At 32.6% G+C, this 9,924-nt stretch overlaps 2 pseudogenes; both read left to right on the forward strand.

The window, feature by feature from the left end:
• Positions 1 to 1,590: 1,590 nt before the first annotated feature.
• Positions 1,591 to 2,416, forward strand: LOC148624795 (uncharacterized; annotated as a pseudogene).
• A 933-nt stretch (positions 2,417 to 3,349) lies between these two features.
• On the forward strand, positions 3,350 to 4,181 carry LOC148624796 (uncharacterized; annotated as a pseudogene).
• The last annotated feature ends 5,743 nt before the right edge of the window (positions 4,182 to 9,924 follow it).

A 9,924-nucleotide genomic window follows, 5' to 3' on the forward strand; every position in this document is an offset into this window, starting at 1 on the left:
AACGACGAAAACTGTTGCATCCACAATGAATGAAAATTACATAATTACACCATTAATTTTGCGTAATCTCATATTATTAAATGGTTTTATTTTAAATGGTACTTATTTGTTTGAGAAATCATATCAATTTAGATTATTTTAGATCTTTATGATATAACAGAAGATTAGATTTAACATGATTTCATAATATAAAGTAAGATAAAAAACAAATATATTACGACTTTTCGAATAACCAAAGTAGATCTTCTTTATGAATACAAATTTTGTTACCGAGATCTTAGTCTTTAAATCGGAAAAAATCCATTTACAAATATTGAAAGGTATTTTGTCGTATATCTTCCACATCACCTAGGTTGATATAATTGAAACTAGTTGTCCTAAAATGTTTAGACTTACTATTTTAAAAAATATATGTACATAAAAAGTAATGTTAGAACAAGTTTGTTAATTGCATGCTATCTACCATTCCGATTCAAGTAGCATGATTGCAAGAAGATTAAAAAAAGGTATGCCAATAGTAGCCCCTATTTATAGAATAGGACGTTTGGCGGCAGTCTACAAATAAATATATAGAGTATGAGATTTTTTGTACATGAGAGCCTACTTTGCAATTTAAAGTTTAAACCCTTGCTAACACAATGCATACATATGTGGATTTTCATGTAATTCTCATTAATTATCACTTGGGAATAATAAGGATCAATCATTTCACTCACAAATATGACATTAAAGCCCACCGAACTTTTATCTGTTTTGTTTGTAAATTGCCAGATTACGCAGACATTTTGTATCGCGCATATGCAACAGGGTTATGTTGCTACAAGATTGAAGTCATCACTACAGAAGTTTTATGGTGTATCCATCTGCACCATGAAAACTGATTTATTCAACGGGTTATAGTTTTCCATTCCTTGTTTGTCTACCCCGGACTTGACTTTTTATGAGCAATTCGGTTTCTAGAAAAGCAGAGGACGCTTACCCTACCGGTGCACCTGGTCCATTCTCCCGGTTTTTAGTGGCGTCTGAGTTGCTCATTTACTTTTGTTACTTTGTATGCATGATTTCAGTTACTTTATGTTCTTTGTTGTGTATGTCTGTTTTCCATGTCTGATCTTTGTCCCTGGATTACATTCTTTTGATTACCGCTATAACCTTGGTTCCTTGATTACTCTAAACATCCTATTCTAAAAAAAAATAAACAATAACCAGCTTCATTAATCACGCCCTCGTTCAGTGTTTCATTTTGAGCATCTTCATATCATAACTATTGAGTAATATTAGTTTTAAAAACAGATACATCGCTTTCCCATATTGTAGAACAAATATTTCATTATGAATAAACTCTTTTATTTTCTCGTTTACACTTGATGTTAAAAACTGAGAAAAAAATAGCCAGCTTATATACGCAAGTATTGCACCATTATTTATCATCAACTTCAAATACAACAAAAACATGTATTTGAAAATGTTATATTAGAACACGTGAATTGTTAATGTTATCAATGTTGATGACGACACCATGTGACTTAAGGTGTACTCGTTTATTAATTTACACGGATAAATTAATAGCAGGAAGAACCGTAACGGTAAATGAGGTATATTTAACTAGTTATTCGACGCTGGTCTCCCGTACAGTAAACTGCTCTTCGCTCTTGCTCTTATATGGCCAACCATGATGAAGACTCCCTTCTTCTTGATGATCCTCATACATCTATACGCTCTCGTGATGGGGTGCAGTTTCTTCAACTTGTGTTCAATCTGCTGATAACGCACAAAACAGAGATTTGCGCGACATTTTCCAGCTATTTAAACTCTATATAGATGGCAAAATGGCAGACCTGGAGTCAAAATTGTTTCATGAACAGGACACCCTAACTAAGTGACTGCAGAGGGATGTCTCAATTAAATTTAAACATGAAGGTAATCGCATTCAATATGAATTTAATGAAGATTTTCTGAGTCATCTTAATAAATTATACAAACATATTCCGCAAATCGGAGCTTCTAGCGTTTTTTTTCTTGACCTTCTGGATAAGATTAAGGGCCGTAACAAACTAATAACGATAGCAGATTCGTCCCCAGGAGGCTGGACTACGTGAATACCAATCTAACGCTATCGCATCAGATAGTGAGGACGAGAAGAAAATTCGATAGGCCGAAAGTAGAGCTATGCGTACCGTGACAGAAAAGGCCAGGAAAGGTTCCGTTCCCTACAGTAAACCAAAACCATTACCGGCTCTGACAAATGGGATTTCGGCTTACATTCAGTTGTACCCGAGAACAACGCAGCCCTTTCGAGCCGGCACCAATTGACTTGTGCTTCTACTGCAAACAATATGGACACCGCAGAAAGAATTGTCCCCTTCTCAAGCCAGGAATAGTCAACGCAGGATCTGCAACATTAGGTCACAAGTAGTGAGATGTCTTGTGATAAAAAATAATGATAAAGATTTTTCTCAATTTTCCGATAATTATTAGTGCGACAAAGGTAATGAATTAGATATGAAAATGTTCTTAGACCAAATTCAATATTTTGAAGATACAAGTCATGAAATTTATTTATTTAAAGGTGTAAAAGTTCGATTAGCTAAACATATATATTTTTTTATGCTAGGCTATGTTAGGCTGGGATGAATTGCTTTTATTTCCATGCCATTCCACTTTTGAATGTTTTGAATGAAAATTGATAAATTAATCAATACTTTTACATTACAAAATTTTATCATACCATACATTGTTTCTCTATTAGGATACCTAATATAATAATTCGGAATAAATTTTCTTCTGATATCTAAAACTATATTGTTATTACATTCAAATGAATAATGATATTTGTCCCGAAGACCAGATCCACATACTGTACACAATCCGTCGTCCCTTGATATATTCCGCCATCTACCAGTTTCGATAAGAAATTTAATATTACAAATCCTTAATTTACATATATGTACCGATTGCCCCGATTTTAGTTTTAAAAGATAAGGTTCCAATCGACATTCGTGTAAAAAATTAGAATGATATTCCCCTCTATATGAATTGTTCATATCAGTGAACCATCTTTGGATAAACTGGTCTTGGAGACGCTGTTTAATATTCATCTTTAAGAAGTTAAAATTGACATTTTCTTGAATATTTCATGTTTCACTATGACCACAATTATCAAATATAGACTCTATATATATACATTATGAGTATATTGTAGTTGACACGGTCACGTTTATATACATGACAGCTTATACAGAATTTTATTCGTTATCAGTTATTATAAAAACCTAACAACTTATATTTCTGTTTTTGCGACAAGTACCTAGTATACTTCTGGTATATTGTAGTTGACATGGTCTAGATGATGACGGGCCGTAGAGAATGGCAATGTAATTGGTTTTATTTGTTTATATAGATTGAATGAAAATAAATATTTTATATGATTACACGTTTTGCATATATTTCCTCCGTTGGAATAATTTTGAAATCTTTATATGTATCATCTGAATGTGGTTTTGTATTAGGTGGACTGTACAGCAAACTATCAGATTATATTCTTGCCTCGAACGCCAGCAGTTCCAGACAGAAGTACAAATATGCCTTTGATTCTTTTTGTAAGTGGTCAAAATTACACAATATTTCTTCAATACCGATATCACATATACATATTTAATACATGTGTCGGAAACGCATAAATCAACAAGTAATATAGATAAAGCAGTGTCCTCTATTTCTTGGGCTCACAATAAGCGATTTTTCTAGACCCATGTAAATCACCTTTTGTATAATCAGTTCGTGAATGAGCTCTCAGAAAAATTGGACATAACGTAACAACAAAAAAAAAAAAAAAAAAAAGAACCAATAACGCCTGAAATGTTATCACAAATTGTAGATAAATATGGTCAGCAATCTTGTAATCTTAAAGATTTGCGTATAGCATGTATGTGTTTGTTAACCTTTGCAGGATTTTGGAGATTTCTGAAGTGGCGAATTTGAATAGATCAAAGGTAAACTTTTATTCAAGTCATGAAAAATTAGATTTAGAAAAGAGTAAACCTGGCATTTATAGGGAAGGTCGCGATGTTATTATTGTTAAAACTGGACAAATTACGTGTTCAGTAGTTATGGTAAAACGATATTTAAAAGTAGCTAACACACAAGTAGGCTCTAAAGAATTTATATTTAGATCGATTTAATATTGAAGAACTACTCTTATAAACTTAGAAAAATAGTCAATTATTATACACTACGTCTAGAGAGGTATTTTTATCTGCTATGGAGTCTTTAGGTTATGGTAAAAGATTGTTTGGCCGTCATAGCTTACGCTTTACTGTACTGTCCAGGCGAGCTGTTTTCCCAATACAAAAAAGAAAATTTAACTCGTTGATGACAGAACAATCAAGGAGAACCAAGATTCTAGTGAAAATCAAAAGAATGTAATCCAGGGACAAAGACCAGAGATGGAAAACAAACAAACCAAAATAATACATACAAAGTAACAAAAGTAAATGATCAACTAGGACTCCACTAAAAACCGGTGAGCATAGAACAGATGCACCAGAAGGTAAGCGCGTCCACTGCCTTTCTAGAAACAACCACCGAATTATTCATATGAAGTCAAGTCCAGGGTAGACGAAAGAGGAAACGAAAACTAAGACACGTTGATCAAATCAGTTTTCATGGTGCAGATGGATACACTGTAACGATCCACGAGTTCATGATGACGACCATAAAACTTCTGTAGTGATGACTTTAAACTTGTTGCAACATAACCCTGTTCAAGGAACCTTATTGCAAGAAGTCTAGCGCGATACAAAAAGTCTGCGCAGTTACGGCAAGTTAAGACATAACGTATATGTGATATTAAAACTCCAGGCGCAAGTGCTGAAGGGATGTTGCCATCGATGGAAGGAAAGTTGACAATACGAAATGAAAAGTCATGGAAAAGTCATCAATGAAATGTTTGTCGTAGTGTTTGGTCAACAGTTTTCCTTTACCATCAATCTGCAAGTGTAGGTCAAGATATGACGCTTACTTCACAGTGTCTGTATTATCCTTAATCTCAAGTTAATTGTGGTATCAAGTACCAGAAACTAAAGTTGTTTAACGATAATACGTGATCTATATAGCGTAAACTGAGATTTAAGGATCTAGCCAAACGATATTCTTTCTTTCGGATCAGATCATTTATTAAGTCTGCCACAAAAGAGTTGGAATAGGTCAGCAAGAGGAGGAGCACAATTTGGTCCCATAGGAATGTTGACCGTTTGTTGAAAGACGCGTCCACCACACTGGACAAACATGCTGTCGATAAAATATTCCAGCACTTTGAAAACATCTTCGGTATATTTGGAAGATGATTTGGAATTATTTTTTTACGAAGTATGAGGAATCTCTACCAAGAACTAGATATTTGTATCCAGGTGTACAGTCTTTTTTGGAGTAACAACGATGTATAATGTTTTTGAGTCGAGATTTTAATTGAGTATGGGGAAAAAGTATAAAGAGTAGAAAAATCATAGGATTTAATGCTATTGTATTCTGAAAATAATCTTGAATTGTGAGTTTCCTGAAGATCGTTCGACTTTTTCAGGATCCACGTTGAATTAATACCACCATGGGAGTAACAAGTGTTGTGGTAGGACTGGAGACCCTCTTTGACAGCTGTGAGTAAAGGTTTTATAAGTTTTGAAAGAGGTTTGGAGGTACTTTTTGGATTCCTGTGGAGAGTAAGAATCTAATACATAGACGATAATTCACAATCATCGTCTTTGGTTGAGAGACCAAAAGTGGAAAGCACAGATTTATGGTTTTCCACTTCCCTCTTCTTTGGAGAAGCGTTGTCACTGCTATTATTTTTTAAGTCTACCTCTTTTCATGGTTATACTATATCCAGTTTTTGTTTTGAAATATTCATACTAAATTTGTCACTTGTTTTATTGTATTTTCGCCTCTTTTGCCTGTTTTTGTATTCTTTTTTTTTCAATTTTCAATCAGGGTCTTTCATCAAAATAATTTTCATACCATTGTCATCATATGAAGATAAATACATGTAACAACATCAGCACTACCGAAACATTCCATAAATATTTAACTTTGAATAGTTCATTAAATGAACAAAAAGAAAAAGTTTTCCTATTATGCAATACATTGAAATAAACACGAAAACAGATTACATAACAATAAGATTGAATGATCGTAAACCGATATGAATCAAACTACTCCTGTTTCCGTCAAAGGAGAGCACCTGTCCACACACATTCAGGGGATATAACAAATATCAACGACTTTCCAAAAAATTACACCGTATGCAATGAGGATTGGTGATCGATTGCATGTTGATTGTTTCGACAACAAATTAGGTATAGCTCCATCAAAATATCAAGTTGTTCATTCACACGTGTTGCACAAAACATCGACAAAAAAAACAAAGCCTTAAAACGGAAGGACAATTGGCGAAATCGTGAAACAGGACACAGAGGCCATTAACATATACAATGTAGACAACAGAATTAAAAGAAAATACATATAACTGAAAGCAAGACAAAGCTTGTCTAAATTTTGCTATGGAAGAGTATGGCAACATTCACTGCATCACAATTCTTTAGATTATAATCAATAATAACAATTATCAAATGATATAAAGCACTTTTAGGAATCATGCATTTTAGCGAATGTCTTAGCTATTTAGATTAACATCAAATATGTGAATCAACTTCTTCATACAGAAAGACACACAATGTACAGTTTAAGTTTCAGGCAAAGTTGATTAAATCCGTAACATGCATGTCAAAAACTCCACTAATTAAAAATTACATTCTCAAAATGAATATTATTATAAAAAAAGAAAATTCCTGCAATAGAATGCAAATAAATAGTAATCATAGTCATGATAATGTGTTTCTTTAGGATAAGGTGGGTTCATACTAGGACTCACTGGGTCAAATGCATGAGATTTTGGTGTTAAAAATGAAAGTGGTGAAAAACTATGTACACATTTAAAACGGGATAACAGATAATGCAATTACAAAAGAAAATTTATTTAAAATTAAATTACTCCTTTCTTTCACAAAGAATTGGTGTTATAAAAGGGAACATGCGTCATCGATTAGATGTTTGCATGAGCATCTTACTGTCTAATGGAAAATAGAAAAAAATACTATTGTAAGAAAGTACCAAGAAGAATTAAACAAAGCAATATTGGTCACACAGGATCGGCATCAGACAACCGTTTCATAGCTTATTGTGTTAAAGTTTCATTTCCAAAATCTATTAAAGAAATTTTAATTTTAAACTTTCATATATCATGTTATATAGGAGAATATGTTGGAATTATTGGTTTTAGACTGTTCATAATAATTTGCTCTTCTAGAACAAAACATACAGGAAATATTGGATATTATCTCCACTGACACCTGCGTGCGTCGTATTAAAAAATATATGATTCATCGATCATCGGATGTAAAGTTTTAAACTCCCGCAAAGATGCTTATAATATACAATGATAAATATCAGGACTGTTAAGTTTAACAGTCTGGTTTAAACATTAGGAACAATTCGAGCATTTAATAAAACCATTTTGACTGTACGTATGGGGAGTTTATATACTTGTTTATGATTACATTCGAGTCTAGGTTTTAATTAATATAATACAATGCCATTTTCAAAAGCTTCTGATTTGGTTGGTTGTCGTTGCAAACCAGGTTATTTTATTGGTCTGTTATTGTGACGTCATTTATGTCATTTCGCCCGACCGCTGTCCACGATTCAAATATTCCCAAATGAATAGAGGCTTTGATTTCGAACCAATCTCTATTTGGACTAGAATCAATACGAAATTGAAGTATAAGGGATACTTTAAATTTTTCGAACAAGTTATATAAAATAAACCTAATTTGGACCGGTTGACACTTTTTTATGTGTAAACATTCCTTAAATATTTCGTCCAACGGCAGTAATTAGAAATAAATTCAAACATTTGTTTTAGACTTTATGGTATTAATCAAAATGCCGCATTTTTGGCCGTAGCAAACTTCAGTAAGGCCAGCATTTAGAGCAAGATAATGTAGGTAGTGAAGTAAAATATCTAGTATTGTGCAATATTATCCAACATACACGTACTAATATTTCAACCATTGTTTTGGTATTGCGGGACCTGGAATACTACTATAGAATGTAATAACTAAACGTATCAATTGTTTTGCCACTTTTTCGGATTCTGTCAATAGAACATTGTTAGAACGTGGTCACATTTTGTTTTGCTTAAGTAACACTAAGAATCATGCAAATTTTTGATATTTTGTTTGAATTGCCATAATAAACAGAAATCAACGTTCAGTTTTTCATATAACCCATGTTCTTAGGAGATAAAACTTATATAGAATGCATTGAAGATTTCAAAATTAAGGGAGATAACTCTGTAAATGACACTCAAATACAATAGAATCTATTGTATTTTCAATGTTGATTATCTCCTAAGAGCAGGAAGATTGGAATGAATAATTACACATTTCATAGTATAGACCCATAAAACAACTTAATTACAAAAATGAAAATATGTAGACTTTTTGGGGTGTATCACATATTTCAGATCTTGCATGATTCTTACACAGACAGCTACTTAATTTGATTTTTTTAATATTTACCTTACTTAGTATTAACCTACTATATATATAATCATTAACATGCATCTATGCCAATAAAGAATTTATGCGATGAACAACATATTGGTGGAGTTAATAGATTAAATTTTATTAACTGACACAGTATTATGACGAAAGGCACGACCTATTCAAAACTTAAATACAGAAAGTAAAAAAAGTAAATAAGGGTAACAACAATTTTAATAGACATTTCAAACGAAATGGTGGGTTAAATCTAGGTTTTACAGCGACGTGAATATACCAGTTGTTATTAAATAGTATTTGTATACAATAATGTCTTAATCGGTAAATCAATGGTTATATCAGTACAAAGAATAAAATAATTTACAAGAAGCAATCATTACTCATTGTTTTAGAAAAAAATAAGTATTGTTCAAAAAAGGATTGATATTTGAAAAAAACAAAATTGGTAAGAGATCTTTTGAGACGCTTTTCCTCATAATGCCGATTCAGGAGTCTGTTACGCAGATATTTATAGCGGCAATCAAAGTAATTAGTACTTAGTCTAGCATATTAGTCCTGAGATTACCACTTTTGTCGAATTCAATACAAAAAGATGCTGAACAAACTTATCCTATTGTCTCAAGCTCTGGTGGATAAATCGAAGGGAACCATTTACAAAAAGAAGGATTGTAAAGGGACAAAACATTACCAATATATCTGCATATTAAATTAAGGATTTGGCAGCTTTTATTCTTTATGAGATTCTAAATATCCTCATTCTCGTATGAATACAAAAAAAAGGCTACCGGGAGAGGAACACAATTAGTCCCTTTGGAAAGCCCGCTTGTTGCTGTATAATAGCTCTCCCAAATGTGACAAATATGTATCAATAAGGCGTAAATCTAAGCAAATAAGAGTGACGCAAATGTGGAAGTTTGAAGGCTTTTAAAACAAATATAGGAAACATCTCGAAATAATATATTCCTCAATTGCTATTACGAAATTTGTTGTATAATAGGACCTAAGCACGGTTAGATGGAAACGTGGTAATAGAACGCAATTCAGTCATTGTAGGGTTACACAAATAAAAGTCTTTCTTAATATGCTGCATAAGTAATTGCCAGTCACCACTCCACGCCCAAGGAAATTTCTAAAGTCCTAGAGTTTTCGTCAGTGTACTGAATTGTACATGAACATATCGGAGGATATTTCCAACAGATAAGCAAAGCATAACATTGCACTTTATTTTAGTATAGTTTTTCATCGTTCTTAGAAACATATAAAAGAAGACCAGAAATGAGAAAATAAAACTTCAAATTTAACAATAAAAAGC

This window comes from Perna viridis, chromosome 2 (assembly GCF_037379345.1).
Source record: "Perna viridis isolate PV_CMFRI_1.1 ecotype Kerala chromosome 2, ASM3737934v1, whole genome shotgun sequence".
Classification (NCBI taxonomy): Eukaryota; Metazoa; Mollusca; class Bivalvia; order Mytilida; family Mytilidae; genus Perna; species Perna viridis.